Raw genomic sequence first — 16784 nt, 5'->3', positions numbered from 1 at the left:
CGCAAATTAAGATGAGGCCGTTAGGGTGGGGCCCTGGTCCACAGTGACACGCGTCCTTATGAGAAGGGCCGCTGCCACGTGGGGACAGAGCCCCAGGAAAGCACCATGAGGTGCCAGCGGCAGAGGAGGAGGGGCTGCGCCTGAGCGCTATGCCACGATTGCCCCCCGCGACGCCGGGAGGCGGGAGAGAGGCAGGGACACCCTCCCCCGACCCTCCCAGAGGGCACGGCCCTGCAGACCCCTTGGCCGCAGACCTCTGGCCTCCAGACCGTGAGAGAAGAAACTTGCGGTGCTTTAAGTCGCCCGGTTCGTGCTTCCCTGTTATGGTGGCCCTAGGACAGCGATCCAGCAAGTGATCCTACACGTGAAGTCCTCCAGAGATGAACCTAGAGCGATGCATGTCTGTGATGGGGCGTCTCCACTCTAGACTGTGTCCCGTCGTCGGCTGTGACAATAGTTAAGGGAGCAAGAAAGAGTCTAACACGGCCCCACGTGGGTCACATTGAACAGAATTAAAGTCTGCCTTATTTGGAGAGTCCTGCTTATCCTGAGTGTAAATCACAGGTCTGCAGAGTGAACCTCTCTTCTCAGCAGAGTCTCATCAACACACCAGCCACAGGGCGCTGGGTAACTCCCCACGGAGCATTCCAACGCGCGACTGTCCCCATACCTCGCTGGAAGCATGCACCGAACTCCCCCGCAAGGAGGAAGGCCAGTGGACTTGGGCGCTGCTTTACCCTCTTTGTGAGTTTTTGGCCGAGCGAGGCGTGGTGGTTTTACTCCTTCCCCAAAGCTCGGTCCCCTCCCGCCTCAGAATCAGGCCACCAGCCTCCTTTCAAGCCTGATGAGTCTTCGGGGAGAGGCAGCAGGTCACGGCATTCTCACTGCCTCGGCCCTGACCTTCCTGAGTCACAGCCCCAGCAGGTCCCACCCTTCGATGCAAACTTGCAGGTTCCAACGCCAAGTGTCCTGTTCCTGACCCCGCAGGGCTGGGTCCTGGATAATAGGGCTGCACACACCACCCCGAGGCGGGCGCGCCCCCCAGCGTGTCAGGCGGACGTGGCTGTCAGCTGAACCGGGCTGGGGGCAGGGCCGTTGGGGATGAATGTAGGCTCCGTGCCTGCCCTCTGGGCTGCGGGGCCTGTGGGAACACGGTCCCTTTGTTCCATTGGCGATGTCAGCTGCTGACGGCCAGGTGCACAGGTCCAGAATGGTCCCTCTTCTGAGACCGGGTTTCTCTTGGCCTTTACCCACCCCTGTTCTGTAACCAAACACCACAGCACAAAAGGTTAGGCTTTCTGTTTGTTTTTCACCTAAAATGCACTGGGAACCATTCTCAATGCTGGAACTTGAAAAGAAAAAAAAATATTTGTTTTTAAATAGCACTCTCACCCTGGGAAATTCCTACAGATCTGACACAGGTGAACTCCCTCTCCTCGAAAGTACAGGACATTTTACGGAGCGCTTACTGCGCGGCCGCACTGGGGGAAGCAGTTTTCTCGCATTTTCTGATTTATATTCACAAAAGTTCTATCAGGTTTTCACACCTATCATTTAACAGGTGAAAAGACAGACTCAGAAAGGTGACTTGCAATGCAGGGCTGCGAGCCTGATGGGGGAGAGAGGGAAGGAGGGGAGGGGAGGGGAGGGGAGGAGGAGAGGGGAGGAGGAGAGGGGAGGAGGGGAGGGGAGGAGAGCGGAGGGGAGGGGAGCAGGGGAGCGGGGGAGGGGAGCAGGGGAGCGGGGGAGGGGAGCGGGGGAGGGGACGGGCTGTTTGGGCCACCGGAAGTGTGATGGTGGGGAGGGGCTGGAGGGAGGGGCTTGAGGGAGGGCACGGTCATCCCACGTCTCGCGCCCCCGGCACATCCCCAAAGTCCTCTCCGTGGAGGGATTTCTCACTCTCGGGCAAGGTTTTTGTGGCTGCGGGCGCTCTAGACCAGGGGTGCCCGCCCCCCGGGCCACGGAGCCGGGCCGCACGGCGGGAGGTGAGGGGCGCGCGGCTGAGCGGGCGACGCTGCACCTGCGCCCCGCGGCTCTCCTCGCCGCCTGCACCATCCGCCGCCCCCGCCCCGGTCCGTAGAAAAACTGTCTTCCACGAAACCGGTCCCTGGTGCCAGAAGGGCTGGGCCCCGCTGCCCTAGACCCTAGAGCCTCCGCCGGAGCGCCTGTGGTGGCGTGTCCTGGCGCACGTGGGTCAGACCGAGGGGCCCGCGCCCGACCCCTGACGCGCAGGCACGAAGCCTGCCTGAGAAAACAGGTTTACCTGCTCCAAACGCGCTCTGTTTCTGGAGCGCTCTCATTCCTCAGGAAGGTAGGTGCCCGTCGCCTCTCAGCACCAGACGCTGCGTAGCAGGTGCAGAGTCGCAGCCTCCGCAGGCCTGCTGGCCGGGGCCGGTTCAAGGCCTGGGACCCGGGGGAGACCGAGCAGGGTAGGGTGACACGGAGGGTGGGAGGGGGCCCCCTTGAAGGTCCCCAGACGCCGTCCCCCAGCAGTGACTTGCTCTATGCGCCCATCTGGCCCGTGTCTCTGGGGGCCCAGCAGCATCCTGGCCTCCCTCCAAGTCGGGCACACACGCGCCCTGGCCAGTGCCGCCCTCAGTTCCACACTCTCTGCTTCCAGGACCCCCAGAGCCCCGGGCACGCGTTCTCTGGGCACCTCCCTGCGTCCAGGGCCCCCCGAGCCGCCGCTTTCCCAGGGAGCCACGGTCCTGCTGCTGAGGCTCCTCGTCGGGCTGCGTGACGAGAAACCCGCCCTTCTGAGCTCCTGCCCAGGCACCTCACAGCCTGACCCCCTGCTCACACCGAGCTGGGATACTCGGGGCCCGAGCTTAGAAGTCCTGCCCCAGCTCCCGGGAAGCCCTTCAAAACGACTGCTTGGAGCTGAGCCCTCAAAACTGGGTGACCTCCACCCCGAGCATCGCACCGGTGAGAGGTACCTGCCCCCCTGCTGTCTCCCCTGCTGGCCGGGGGCGTGGCCTACGAGCTGCTCTCCAGCCCATTGCTCGTGCCCCATCCCGCCGGGGACCTGGGGTCTGTAAGGAGCACATCCGGGACTCTGCTTCCTTTGGGTGACAGGACTGAAACTGCTCCTTCAATCAGAATATGACCCTCGGGTTTTCTTTGGCCCAAAGTGGGAGCTCGGATGCTCAGGGAGCCACGGGGCAGGGCGAGCCGGGTGAAGCCCCCCCGCACCTGGTTCACAGGGCGTGATCTGCACGGTTTTCCGTTCAGCCCAGCAGCCCCGGGCCCCAGCACAGGCTGTCTCATCTCTGCTGCTATCCTCAGATTCGACAAGTCCTATCACTGGTCGGCCCGCCTCCCTCCCTGCGCTCCACAGAGACGTGCGCGCGCGCGTGTGTGTGTTTGTGTGTGTGTGTGTGTGTGTGTGTGTGTGTGTGGCCGGGGGGTGTGTGTTTGACTCGAGTTTTCAATATTAGAGGAAATAAGCAAATGCCATCTTCTCCCAGTTTCTCTGGGACACCTTTGGGGGGCCAAGCGCGAGTCCCTGCTGACACCTGGTCTCAGCCTCCAGACATGGGAGAACATGCTTCTACTGCTTGAAGCCCCCAGCCTGTGGGAAATGGTTTGAGCAGCCCTGGGAAATGAATACACTCGGTAAAGTGTGAAGACAAGCATCTTTAGAAACCTTGTCCCCTGAATTGATGTGTATGACCTATTCTAAATAAAAGTGCACTGATGCCCAAACTCGTTTTTAAGACACTCCCTCAGCATCTTCTGGTCAAAGGGCCCGCCGGCCCCCAATCTCCCAGAGGAAACTGCTAGGCGTTTATGAACACCTGCATGGATGGGGTAAAGGAGGGAGTGCAGCTGCAGCCCGGCCTGGTGGCCGTGAAGGATGGCAGGGATTTGTCTCCCGAGCTCACACATTGAACCTGGTAGAAATACCTCCTCCATGCTGCTGGGCCCTTGGCTCCACGTTTGTGGTTTCAACTGTGGATGTTCAAGTCCTAGAGAGCCTGCCTCACCAGGTGGGGTCAGGGCTTGGCCGTCTGGACGCAGAAAAGCTCTCCAGGCCATTCTGATGCCCCCAGAAGTCAGAACACGCTGCGGAGTCTCAAGCCTTGCAGAGCTGAGGGACCGCCGATGCCAGCTGGCCCGGGCCGGCCGCCCGGAATCAGAGCTCACCCACCTTCAACTGCGGCCCATATTTGCAGGACATCGTGAAGTGGAAGGAAGCTTTCTAAATGATGGAGAGCAAGGAAACAACTCGAACAGTGTGTTAGGAGAAAGGCTTGATTCCCTTCTTCCTCTCTCCATAGGAGATATTTCAAAATGCTAGTCACCACCACGGACTTAATGAGCAAAAGGGTTCCGTTTTCTCTTTCTTGTTATGCTTATTGCTTTTGTCAGCTTTTGAATAATTATAATTTGCTCTGATTTCTTCTCTATTCCAAATAATTTTTCTCTTTTGTACTTCCTTCCATGCCCATATTTTGCACTCTTTTTCTGAAGAAGAGCCCCCCGATGTGTCAGTTCCATACCCTCCAATCCTGGAACTGCCCCTCCTGGTGGAAAGCACAGGACCAGGAGGGGCGAGGCGTTCAGGGGGGCCCGTCAGGAAACAATGTGGCTGCCCCGACCCCACGAGAGTCCTGAGAGCAGAAAGGAAAAGAAGGATTTTCAGCAGCAGCCGTGAGTGTGGAATTTTGGGGAGCAGCAGCGATGTCAAAGAATTTGAAGGAGTGCTGCTGCGAATTTTGCTTGTATTTCCGCCTGGGGGTGGGTGGAGGTGTTTTGGCCGGGGCGGTGGGGGCGGGGGGAGGATGGGAGGCAGAGAAAGACAGAAACACAGAACTTAAGCATGTTTAAAACTTTCATTTTTCTGGCAGCTGGACTTTGTTGCCCAAATGTTACTTTAAGCCAAGATTGAGCCGCGTGGGACCTGGGTTCTTTCGGGTTAGTTCTGATCGGCGGCGGTCAGGTCCACTCCTTTCTCTGCGGGACTCCCTGGCGCCCCGCTGCCTGACCCCAGGTGCGTCTTTGCCCCCCTGCCCCCCTCCCCCACCCGAGGAGGCTCCCAGGCTTCTCTCTCCCAGCCTCACGCTGGGCGCCCCTCGGTCCAGCTGGTTCGGGGGCTGGCCCTGCAGTGAGTCCGGGCTGCCCGTGTCCTTCCAAGCCCCTCCTCCCCGGACATTCCCGCTCTGTCCAGTCCCCGCCCCTTTGTCCCTCTTGCTTAGCCTCCATCTCTGCCCGCCGAGCTCCTCATGGACTCGTGTTAGGGGACGTGCCCTGGCCTCCCCTGCCCGCCCTTGGAGAGAATGAGGTCCTTACCTGTTCTGTGTCCTTTTCTCTGTACCTATGTTGGCCAAACGTCCTGCTCTGCACAGTACGGTGCACCCGCAGGTAGGGGACGCGGCTGTGTCGTGGGGTGGGCAGCAGCTCTCGGTCTGTGTGTGGAGGCTCGCAGAGACTCCCTCATGGACGGGCCACTCCTGGTGCCCTCCCGTGTCCCCAGAGCCCGGCTCACAGCGGGCCTTCTCCCCAAGGGCAGGACCTAAAACTCTTCTGCTGGTGTGCTCAGTGGAAGGAAGGGGTCGCAGCCCCCGAGGTACGGATGAGGCCCCGGCAGGGCGTCTCCTGTCCGCGGTCACCTGGCTGGTGACCTGGGACAGCAGCCCCTGCCGCTTCCCTGCTTCTCCCCTCCCTTCCCAAAGGTCTCAGAAGGAATCCAGGGATCAAGACTTGATGGTAACATGTCCTTTGGGTGGGTGTGAACCGCGTGGAGTGTCCCGGACCGTGTGTGTTTTGGAGCAAGTTCTCAGGCACGTCCAGTCTTTTGTGCATCGGGACAAAAGGTGGTCACCTCCCCTGGGGCTGCACGCGGCTTCGCCCTGACCGTGGAGCGGGCAGCACACGTGTGCGCGTCCCGAGAGCAGGCAGCCCGCGGAGACTCAAGGCTATAGCGCTGAGGGCGGTGGCAAGTCAGCCAATCGGCAGGTAGGGGAGTCACATCGTCTAGGGACGCAGCGCGCTGAAGGGGGCCTGGGCGCGAGGTGCCCCTTTGGGGGATGGGGGGCGGTCCAGCGGGCAGGCCCGGAGAGCTTTGTAACAAGTGATGGGACCGGAGGGAGGGCGAAGTGCCTCTGGGAGCTGCTCTGCACTGGGGCCAAGCCTACCAGCCTCAGGGCTTTTCTGCGCCCACGGCAGGCGTGCATAACGCTGAAGGCACCTGTGGGGTCCCAGGTGCTAAGAGGGGAACTGGACCCCGTTTTCCCACCAGAACGAACTCATCACCCCAAGTTCACAGGGGAACTGTTCCCCTTGTAAAGCACCAGCTTCCTGGTGGTGGGAGCCATGGTGCTGGTCTTGCAGGGATGCTGTGGGATCGAAAGAGTTCGCTTGTGTCAAGGTCCAGGCCCGCAGCTGGCGCTTAACAAGGATGACGCGGTGACCCCTCGTGGGCTGCTGCCTTCCTGCTCCTTCCTGGCAGCCCCCAGCCGCGGTCCTTGGGACGAGAAGTGGACTGAATCACCATTTCCAGAAGGCGGGGAGCACTGGACCCTGTTCCCGGGACTCTCGATCAGTAGGTGCTACGGCGTGGTCCCCTCCATCCTCCTGAAATTGCCTCTGCAGCAGGACCCCACCGGCCCGCTCACCAGCCAACGCACCCACTTCAGTGCCCAGCGCACGTGTGGACTTAGGCCCCACCGGAAACGCATCAGAACAGCGAGGGGAGGCTGCACCTCCGTCCAGTGGGGAGGGGCTGGGAGGCAGCTGTCCCGAAGGCCCGGGCACCCTGGCTCGACTCTCCCACGTAAACTTCTCCCAAGTGCTGAGATCTGCCCGGGTGGCAGCGGGGACCCTGGGGACGGGCCCCGGTTGCCCCCGCTCACCGCGGGCAGAGGAAGGGTGTTCTCGGGTGCGACTCGGTCTGTTGGCACCCGGGTCCTCCCAAGTGTCCTTCGGCCGGGGGCCCAGCTCCCACTGGCTCTAACGACGGACAGCTCGACTGGGGGGAAACGTCGGGGCCAGCGGTCAGCGTCACCGTGCTGCGTCTCCTCAGTCATGGTGGGGCTGGCCTGCGAGGCTGACGCCACCTCTGTCTCACCAGCCAGGACACGCGTGCTATATAGGGAGTATTTCGACAAGCAAAAGTGCTTTTAAATTGTGCCTAATTTAATTATTTAATTATGCCTAATCGGTTCTCCCCTCCCTAATTTATGTTATTCTCAACACTGCAAGCACTCCCCACCCACCCCCGCCCCAGAGAGCTCGTGTCCAGGGAGCTCGTGTTTCCGGCCCCAAGAGGCGTTGGCGGGGCCGACAGCGCCCACCGGGAGCAGATGGGCGGCCCGGCTGCGGGCTCGGTGGAGACGGGCAGCTGCAGGCGCCCCTGCGCGCGGGCGTTCTGAGCGAGCGGGACCTCGGAGCTGCCCGGCGGGGGGGAGCTGCTCCCCACCGGACCAGCCGCTGGATACAGGCCGCTCGCCTCCCCTGAGGCCTTTGAAACATTTGCTCTCAGGAAAAACGTGCGAGTGATGGATCTGCCCCCTGCCCCTCTACTCCAGCTTCTCAGGGTGGCCGTATCAGTGGGACCCTTTTGGATGCAAGTGAGCCGAACCCAGTCACCCTGGTTTAAGGGGCACGGAGGGTCCCCGGGGGCCTGTAACTGCGCGGTCTGGGGGCGGGTGGCTTCCTTGGCCTGGCGCGCGGGCTCAGACGGGGCAGCACGACCACCTCCCTCCTTCCCCAGAGCCCCCCGCGCCCCCCGCCCCCGTCCTGCGCTGCCCGTTGCTTTTTCCCCAGCGGGCTCTCTTCGTGCGGAGGGCCTTCGTGGGGGGGTCTTCGTGGGGAGGGTCTTCGTGCGGAGGGTCTTCGTGGGGAGGGCCTTCGTGGGGAGGGTCTTCGTGGGGGGGGTCTTCGTGGGGGGGGTCTTCGTGGGGGGGTCTTCGTGGGGGGGGTCTTCGTGAGGGGGCCTTCGTGGGGGGCCTTCGTGGGGGGCCTTCGTGGGGGGGGTCTTCGTGGGGGGGGTCTTCGTGAGGGGGCCTTCGTGGGGGGCCTTCGTGGGGGGCCTTCGTGGGGGGGGTCTTCGTGGGGGGGGCCTTCGTGGGGAGGGTCTTCGTGGGGGGCCTTCGTGGGGGGGCCTTCGTGGGGAGGGTCTTCGTGGGGGGGTCTTCGTGGGGGGGCCTTCGTGGGGGGGCCATCGTGGGGGGGTCTTCGTGGGGGGGGCCTTCGTGGGGGGGGCCTTCGTGGGGAGGGCCTTCGTGGGGGGGCCTTCGTGGGGGGGCCATCGTGGGGGGGTCTTCGTGGGGGGGGCCTTCGTGGGGAGGGCCTTCGTGGGGGGGTCTTCGTGGGGGGGCCTTCGTGGGGGGTTTCGTGGGGGGGGCCTTCGTGGGGGGGCCTTCGTGGGGGGGTCTTCGTGGGGGGGTCTTCGTGGGGGGGCCTTCATGGGGAGGGTCTTCGTGGGGGGGCCTTCGTGGGGGGGGCCTTCGTGGGGGGGGCTTTCCTGGTGGCTCCGGCTCCCAGCTCCCTGGTCTGCAGTTCCAGTGCAAGCGAAGGTGGTCGGCGCTGCCCTCTCCTGAATCACGTCGGCGCTTCCGAGCCAGGGGAAAGCTGCGTCCCCACGCTGGGCCTGGCTACATGGCCACCCCGGGGCGTCGGGAGGCGCTGGTCAGCCCCGGGGGAGGACGACGTGCCTTTTCCAACGGACGGGACGGCGGGGGCTGGCCCGGTGGCCCACCTCTTCCTCTCAGAGGCCTCGAAGGCCTGCAGGGAGGCCGGACGTGGTCACACCTGCTGGCCATCGCGCGGAGGGAGCACCAGATTTCCTTCCTGCTACGTTCGAAATGGGGCTTGCGTCCGTCACCCAGAAGTCTTCACCGGGCACCTGCTCTGGGCCCAGCTCAAGCGGGGCCCGTACTGAGGAGATGCAGCTCACAGCCGCGCTGCCCTCAGCGTGATGCCGGCCACGTGTGAGGCACGCTTTCCAGCAGCCTCGTTGACAAAGTAAAAGCACAGGGAGGTCAGCTCGGTGCTCCGTGACCACCTAGAGGGGTGGGATAGGGAGGGTGGGAGAGAGGGAGACGCAAGAGGCAGGGGATATGGGGACATGTGTATGTGTATAACTGATTCACCTTGTTATACAGCAGAAACTAACACACCATTGTAAAGCAATTATACTCCAATAAAGATGTTAAAAAAAAAAGGAAAAGGAAACAGGTGAGGTTAGTGTCTATAATGTATTCTATTTAACTTAATATGTCCAAAGTATTATCACGTCAACATTCTGACATAGCAATTTCAATAACGATCAGTTTGCAAGAATTATTAAGGAGCGCCGTGCACTCCACTCTTGGAGGCCCAGGGTGGTGGCCCCCCCGTCACCCTTCATCAGCTGAGTCATCCTTCAAGGGCTGCATCGCTATGCGGGGCCGGCGGCTTCTGCAATGGAGCTGCAGGCTTTCATTCCGCTGGGGGGCGAGACAAGTCCGCAGGAGGTCCAGCTGCAGGTCCCAAGCCACCCGGGTGGGCCCTTCCAGGGAGCAGGTCTTGCTCCACGTCTCCTGTCCTGGGGACACCTGCTCACAGGTGGGCTTTGGTGCATCTCGGTCAGCGGAGAGGCAGGGGCCACTTCCCCTGGTCTGGGGGCCCCACCAGCTGGCTGGGCTCTGCGCCGCGTGTCCTCGTCCAGCAGGACCTCACTTCCGCTGCACGTGACGTCCAGGTGAGGTTGCGAAGGGCAGGGCGTCCTGAGGGCACACACAGGGCATCCGGGCGGAGTCAAGCCGCCGGGTGCAGAGGATGAGTCTCCGTGCCCCGTGCTCACCGTCCTCGGATGTTTCTGCGGATCCCTGAGACACTCCAGCCTCCCTGCTCCTGGCTGCCCCCACCCGCACCTGGAACCCGCGCGCCTGCCTCCCGTCCCCTCGGGGCCGGTCACGTTCCCACCACACTGCCCAGCGCCGGACACCGACGGCCCCCCCGGGCTGGCCCGTGCCCGGAACCACGTGCAGGGGGCTGTGTGAGCAGGCCTCCCCGGGGAGGGGACAGGGCGGGGGAGGGAAAAGACAGGAAGCACCGAAGTCCACACCCGCCGGCGCCGCCACCCTGGGGAGTCTCAGTGGCCATCCTCATGGCGGGGGCGGGGCTTCCTGCTCGTCCGCACCGCTCTCCTTGGACACCCTGCATTCGTCAATTCACCCCATGTATATACACCCCTAACTGCGCACACACACAAGCACAGAGCAGCCTCTCTTCTCATAACTGAGACCTCTCTTTTAAAAAAAGAAAAAATCTCTTTTTTCCAAGAAGTCCCTAGCCTGGGACATTTTTCTTTCGGAGAACTGTGGGCCTGTTGCATTGCTTGCTCCAATCAAAGGCGATTCTCTTTTCCAGAAAATTCTGCTCTTCTCCATTCTGCCCATGCCGCTGCCGCCAACCAAACACGGAAATGATCGCACTTGGCTTTCTTCTTTTTAATTTGCATTGTTTGAGTTTCCTTCAAACTGCTTCTGCGGAGCACTTAGATTTGACCAGCGTGGGATGTGAAGCTCCCCCTCCAGTCCCTGGAGGGAGACGGAGGTCCCGGCCTGACTCTGGCACCTGGTAGGGACTGAATGGAGCTGTCAGAAGAGAGAGAGAGAAAGAGACAGAGACAGAGAGCGACAGAGACAGAGAGACAGAGACAGAGAGCGACAGAGACACAGAGACAGAGAGCGACAGAGAGAGAGACAGAGAGCAACAGAGAGACAGAGACAGAGACAGAGAGCGACAGACAGAGACAGAGAGTGACAGAGACAGAGAGCAACAGAGACAGAGACAGAGAGACAGTGACAGAGACACAGAGACAGAGAGAGACAGAGACAGAGGCAGAGAGAGACCCCAGCGCAAAGGGATTCTGGAGCAAAGGCTGGAGAGTAGAAATAACAGACCATGGGCCCAGTCCTGGGCAGGCATGCTGCCGCCCGGCACAGAAGTGATCTCTGTGACCCACACACCCGACGCACAGAGGACATCGCATGTATCCTGGCTCCTTCCCTGTCCTCAGATGCTGCTGTTTTGTACACGCCTCCCCCAGCAACTTTTCCACGTGGGGCTTTTCCCCCGTCAGGTTATTACCCGTTGGTTTTCTGGGTTGAATTGCATTTCTGCTGCTGCTGGATTATATTTTCAACCTGTCTGGAGCCTTAATTCATTATTCATGCTGTATATGGATGAAGTTAAAATTAAATGAACTAATTTCAATGTTTCACCTCAGTCAGACTCTTTGCCGTGAAGAGCAGCAGCGATGGCTCCAGGTCAGTCCGGTGGTGATGCCGCATTCACGGCCCGCCCGCTGGCCACGCTGACCTCTGCTCACCCTGTCTCACGCCGTCTTGCCTCGAGCCTCCGGGGAAATGGCCCGTTTACTTCTCTCTTTAACAATGGCTTTAGTCATGGCGATAAATTTCTTATTCACCTCTTATATTTGGGCCCCAAAATATGAGGCCAAAGGACCCAATGGACTCCAGAAAGAGATAATGATCTTCGTGGCTGACATCTTGGATGCTCACTGCGCAGCGGGCACTGTGCTCAGCCGAGTGTGCACCTCCCTGTTCACTCCTGCGGCGGGCTGAGGGAGGTCTGTGACCCCATTTGATGGATGAAAAATCGAGGCACAGAAGGACAGAGGAAGCTGCCACCACTGGCACGGCCAAGCTGGGGTCAGAATCTTCACTTTTCCAAGATCCTGATCTTGCTGCTCGAAATCACTCACTTGTGCTGGTGTGAAAATGTCCCCGGTCAGCTCCGCTCCAGGACGCCGGGCTGTGGCCACCTCCTCGTGGGCCGGAGCCGCCAAGCCTCACTCACCGTATCTGAGAGCAGGGGGTCCGACAACGCCTGTGTTCAACCCCTGGCACGCCACGTGGGTAACATCCCGGTCTCCTGGGATGTGGTGGAGTCTGGGTGCGTCTGTGCGCCTGGGGCTCCAAGGACAGAGGTGGTCCACGTGGAGGCACGCAGTGGGCTCGGGGGTGAAGGCCGGGGCAGCCTGCGGCTGACGCCGACACCAGGCTGAGATGGTTTTGGTGGCCATTCGATATGCGTTGAATTACTGACCACGTGGTAGAAATTTTGTGTTAAAAAATTTAAGGTTTTTTTTTTTTTTTTTTTTTTTCTGGCTGTGCACGTGGCTTGCAGGATCTTAGTTCACTGACCAGGGATTGAACCCGGGCCACCTCATTTGAAAGTCTGAGTCTTAACCACTGGACCACCAAGGAATTCCAAACAATTTAATTTTAAACTAAGCCATATGAAAAACATCTTCTCAAAACGCATAGCTTTGTGGGTACTTTTAATAAGACCGTGTGGTTTTATCAGCGTACTAGGTGCCTTACTTTGGTCTGTATAACAAATTGCTGCGGACTGGGGGCTTAAACAATGAACATTTATTTCTCGTATTCTGGAGGCCGAGAAGTCAAAGATCAAGGTGCCAGAAGAAGCAGTGTCTGGTGAGAGCTCTCTTCCCGGTTTTCAGATGGCCACCTTCTTGCCGTGTCCTCACGTGGAGAGAGTGGGGAGAGAATTCAAGCTCTCTTGTCTCTTCTTATAAGGGCGCTAACATCCCCCATGACCTAATCACCCTCTCAAAGGCCTTTCCTCCTAATGGCATCCTTCAGGGGGGTTTGGGTTTCAACATATGAATTTTAGGGGGACACACCACGAGTTCATGACACTAGGCTATTTCCAATAGCTTTTTTGAATGACTACTAGTCTGGACGAGCTGGGATGGCCAGTTCGGCTGTGTCTCCTGATACCTTCTAGCCTGCCTTGTCCTCTCGGATTTCAGAGACCTGCCTTAAGATAATAGGAAGACAGGAGACGGATGCCGCACGGAGCAGGTTCAGGAAGCTGGAATCCGTCTGACTTGAGAAAGTCGGCTGCAAATAACAGGGATCCCAGGGTGGCGGAGAAACAGAACTGTGGAAGCAGAAGCTCAGGATGGAGACTGCAGGAGGATTGGGAAGTGGGGGGCTGCAAGGACCCCCAAGTCGGAAATCACTGAAATGACACCGCTGGGGGGCCACAGATCTCCTTTAGGAAGAAAGGAAGATGCTGAAAGGGGGACGGAAGGTGAGTTAGAGGACACACAGCCAGTCCCCCGTGAGCCGTGACCGCTGCGCCTGTGCGTCCGGAGCCTGTGCTCCGCAACGGGAGAGGCCACAGCAGTGAGAGGCCCGTGTACAGCAAAAAAAAAAAAAAAAAAAAGATGTCCATTGCCCTGTGTCCTTACTAGCCAGCGTGAATTGCTGCGACCATTTTTGGAAAGAAATCTTGCAATATACTGTGTATTAAGGTGAGAAATACCTGTTCTCTTTGACTCACCAATCCCGCTTATAGGAATCTATCCTACAGAATAAAAGCACTAGTATAGAAACATCAGAATACAAAAAAAATTGTTATTTTCAGAACTTAAAGTCGTAAAAAAAAAAACAAGGTAATGACCTTGAATGCTTATCGATGGGGCAGAGCTGAATAAATTATTCCAAGTCGGCTAGGGAATATTATGCATTTATTAAAAATATTGAATCAATGATGTCCAAATTGACCTGAAGGGATGTCCAGTATTTATTTTATTTTATTTTATTTTTTTTATTTTTTTATTTTTTTTTAAAGCGGTACGCGGGCCTCTCACTGTTGCGGCCTCTCCCGTTTGCGGAGCACAGGCTCCGGACGCGCAGGCTCAGCGGCCACGGCTCACGGGCCCAGCCGCTCCGCAGCACGTGGGATCTTCCCGGACCGGGGCACGAACCCGCGTCCCCTGCATCGGCAGGCGGACTCTCAAACCACTGCGCCACCAGGGAAGCCCGATGTCCAGTATTTAGTGAAACAAAACAAATTGCAGAGCTACGTGTGTGCATAATCCCCTTTCCTAAAAGAGCGATAATAACAGCCTGTGTCTAAGCAGAAAAAACCCTGGGACGTGAACAGCGGTTGCCCCAGAGGGGCGGGGCCGGCGGGGGTCGGAAGGGCCGTTAGGAATGACCTGCAACATACACGGCTCCTGTTTTTTATTTCTCTGTTACAACAAACGTATATTACCTTTTAAATGATTAAAGAGAAATGTCAAAGGATTTAGCAAAAGTGGGCGTCAGCGCCGACAATCAACCAGGGAAACACCCCAGGACAAACCCTGATGGGACATTTCCCTCCACACGGGAAGGCCTGCGGACTCCAGGCCCGGGGTCGGCAGACGGCTTTCTGAAATGGGTCAGGGGGCAAACCTTGTCGGCTCTCTGGGCCACAGGGTCCCTGTGGCATCTGTGCAAGTCTGCTGTCTGCGGCTCAAACGCAGCCGCGTGTCCCTGTGGCCACGCACCAATAAAACTTTATTTCTGGACACCGCAGTTGGAATTTTACATAGCTTGTCTGTGTCACGAAGTATTCTTCTTCTTTTGATTTTTTCCAACCTTTTAAAAATGTAAAAAGACTCCAGGCCACTTACATCAGTAAGTCAAATGGAATGAGCACACCGGACGTTGGAAAAATGCGGCCCTTTCATCCTCACGTGGATGGATGGAACCAGGAAAACCAGGTTTAAGTAGGAAACCCAAGTGCTGAGCAAGGAAGAGTAAGGCAGGAAGCGAAGAAATGTGGAGTCACATGCACTCTGATCTCTGGGCCTCCCTCCCTGTCAGACAGAAATAGTAACTTAAGAAGAAACGGGGCTTCCCTGGTGGCGCAGAGGTTGAGAGTCCGCCTGCCGATGCAGGGGACGCGGGTTCGTGCCCCGGTCCGGGAAGATCCCACATGCCGCAGACCAACTGGGCCCGTGAGCCGTGGCCGCTGAGCCTGCGCGTCCGGAGCCTGTGCTCCGCAACGGGAGAGGCCACGGCAGTGAGAGGCCCGCGTACCGCAAAAAAAAAAAAAAAAGAAGAAGAAACGTAGATGCCACTCCTAACTGTGCCCGCAGGTGGAGGCCTGGAGCACACCCGGCCCGCGGGACCCAGTGCCGAGCCGTGCTCCTGGGCCTTCTCTTAGCTGCAGGGGACAGAGGTGAGGGTGCTGAGACTTGTCCCTAAGCCACCAGCGGACAGGCTGCGGCTGGCGAGGAAGGGCCCGGTCGATCTCGCCACGATGTTCCAGCAGCTCAAGGCCGCTGGCCTCCCTCTCCTCTCTGGCCACTCCCTGCGCAAAGCCGGGATGTGCCGAGTCCAAAGCCCCGAGGCTCCTTCCCGCTCTGTCGGGAGCAGGTGGGGCTCTCAGGCCCGATGGACCAGCGTGGCCCAGGCCAGTTTTTCTGAACAAATGACACCGTCTTCCCACCGGCACCCACAGTTTCAGGATGATAGTAACTGCACGACCATCCACTGCAACTAGGATAGTGATGTGCTTTCAAAGTAGGGTATTGGCGGGGAAACCGGGCAGGACCGCTCTGGCCACACCTGCCTGTGTGAGCAGAGGGGAGACACTGGGAGGGGCGATGGAGCCCCGAGGTGCCGCGTGGACCAGGCGCCCAGAACGCAGGGGGGCTGGGAGACCCCTCCCCTGCTCAGAACACAGGCAGCTGGAGACACAGTTAAAGCCAACTCTTTCCTCTGACGGACCCTTACCGAGCTTAATGCAGATTCCGTGCTAAAGTCATTCTTTTGTTCAGAGCAAGTATTTTGCACAAATATCACTTAGAGGAAATTTTCTCTAACCATCAGTAGATTTCTATCGAGCCTACCAAAATTAAAGCATCATTAAAGGTGAGGAGAGCATTGGGTGTTGATACCACCACGCCATCAGGCAATAATAAGAAAGGAACTGTCCTCTAACGTGGACTACTTGGCTAGCAAAGGACCTGGTGTCAGGCCAGCTCTGGATGCGGCAGACGCACTGCAGTCACCATGGTGACCTGTTTTCTCAGGATGCCGGGCCATGTTCTAAAGGGAAAAATATGATTGTTTTGCTCCAAAATGTAAAGCCGCCTGCAAGCTTAAAGCATTTCCGTTTTGATTTGCATCTTCTCTCTGCTGGGAATCCATTTTTGATGAAATGTGCTCAGAATGTAGATGTCTCTGTTTTGAAAAATAGAACAAAACCTGCAAAACCACAGGAAAAGAGCGGGAGATGGACAGCATGAGCTTGTGTGCAAAGGACACAGCAGGAGGGGACGGGGCGGGAGGGCGCCGCCGACCTCGCTCTCCTGGGCGGCCAGTGGGGGGCCCGGCTCGGATGAGGGAGCTGGGGTGTCGCCGGCCTCGTGCTGCCGGGACCCTCACCCCGGGGCTGCACCCGGCCGAGAGCGTAGCTCGGGACACACCTGGAAGCCGGGGCTGTCTCTCGTTGAGGCAGCAAACACAGGACTTAAGGGCACAGGGGGCAGCCTCCAACAGTCCGCCTCCGCCGAAAGGCTCGGACGCCGGCAGCTTCCAGGCCGTGCGTCCAGGTGTGAGGCGCGGTGACCCAGCACAGTATCCCCTTCTCTGGGGCCTGGCTCGCAAAACGATACTAACAACAGGAAGTTGTTATTGTTATTTGACTTAGCGTGACCGCAGCTAAGTTTTAACTCAGCTGAGAAAGGTGCCAGGTTTTATCCTAAAGGGGCGTCTCTTCTTGCTCAGTCGTCCACAGGGCCCTTCCTGTCTCTCTGCCCCTGAGGCTTGGGTGCTGGCAGCAGAGAGCAGCTGGGCCTTCGGGCGGGCCGGTGGGGCGGGGGGAGGGCGGTGTCAGGGGCAGGACAGGGGCCCCCTCGGCGGGGCACTGTCACAAATAAGGGGCCACGGCAGTGGCCGCCTTGACCAGCTGGCGGGAACCCCAGGACTGCAACACCTGTAGGAAAACCCCCCGAAACACGA

The sequence above is a fragment of the Kogia breviceps genome, chromosome 13, assembly GCF_026419965.1.
Source record: "Kogia breviceps isolate mKogBre1 chromosome 13, mKogBre1 haplotype 1, whole genome shotgun sequence".
NCBI lineage: Eukaryota > Metazoa > Chordata > Mammalia > Artiodactyla > Physeteridae > Kogia > Kogia breviceps.
Note: the sequence above shows the minus strand (reverse complement) of the source record.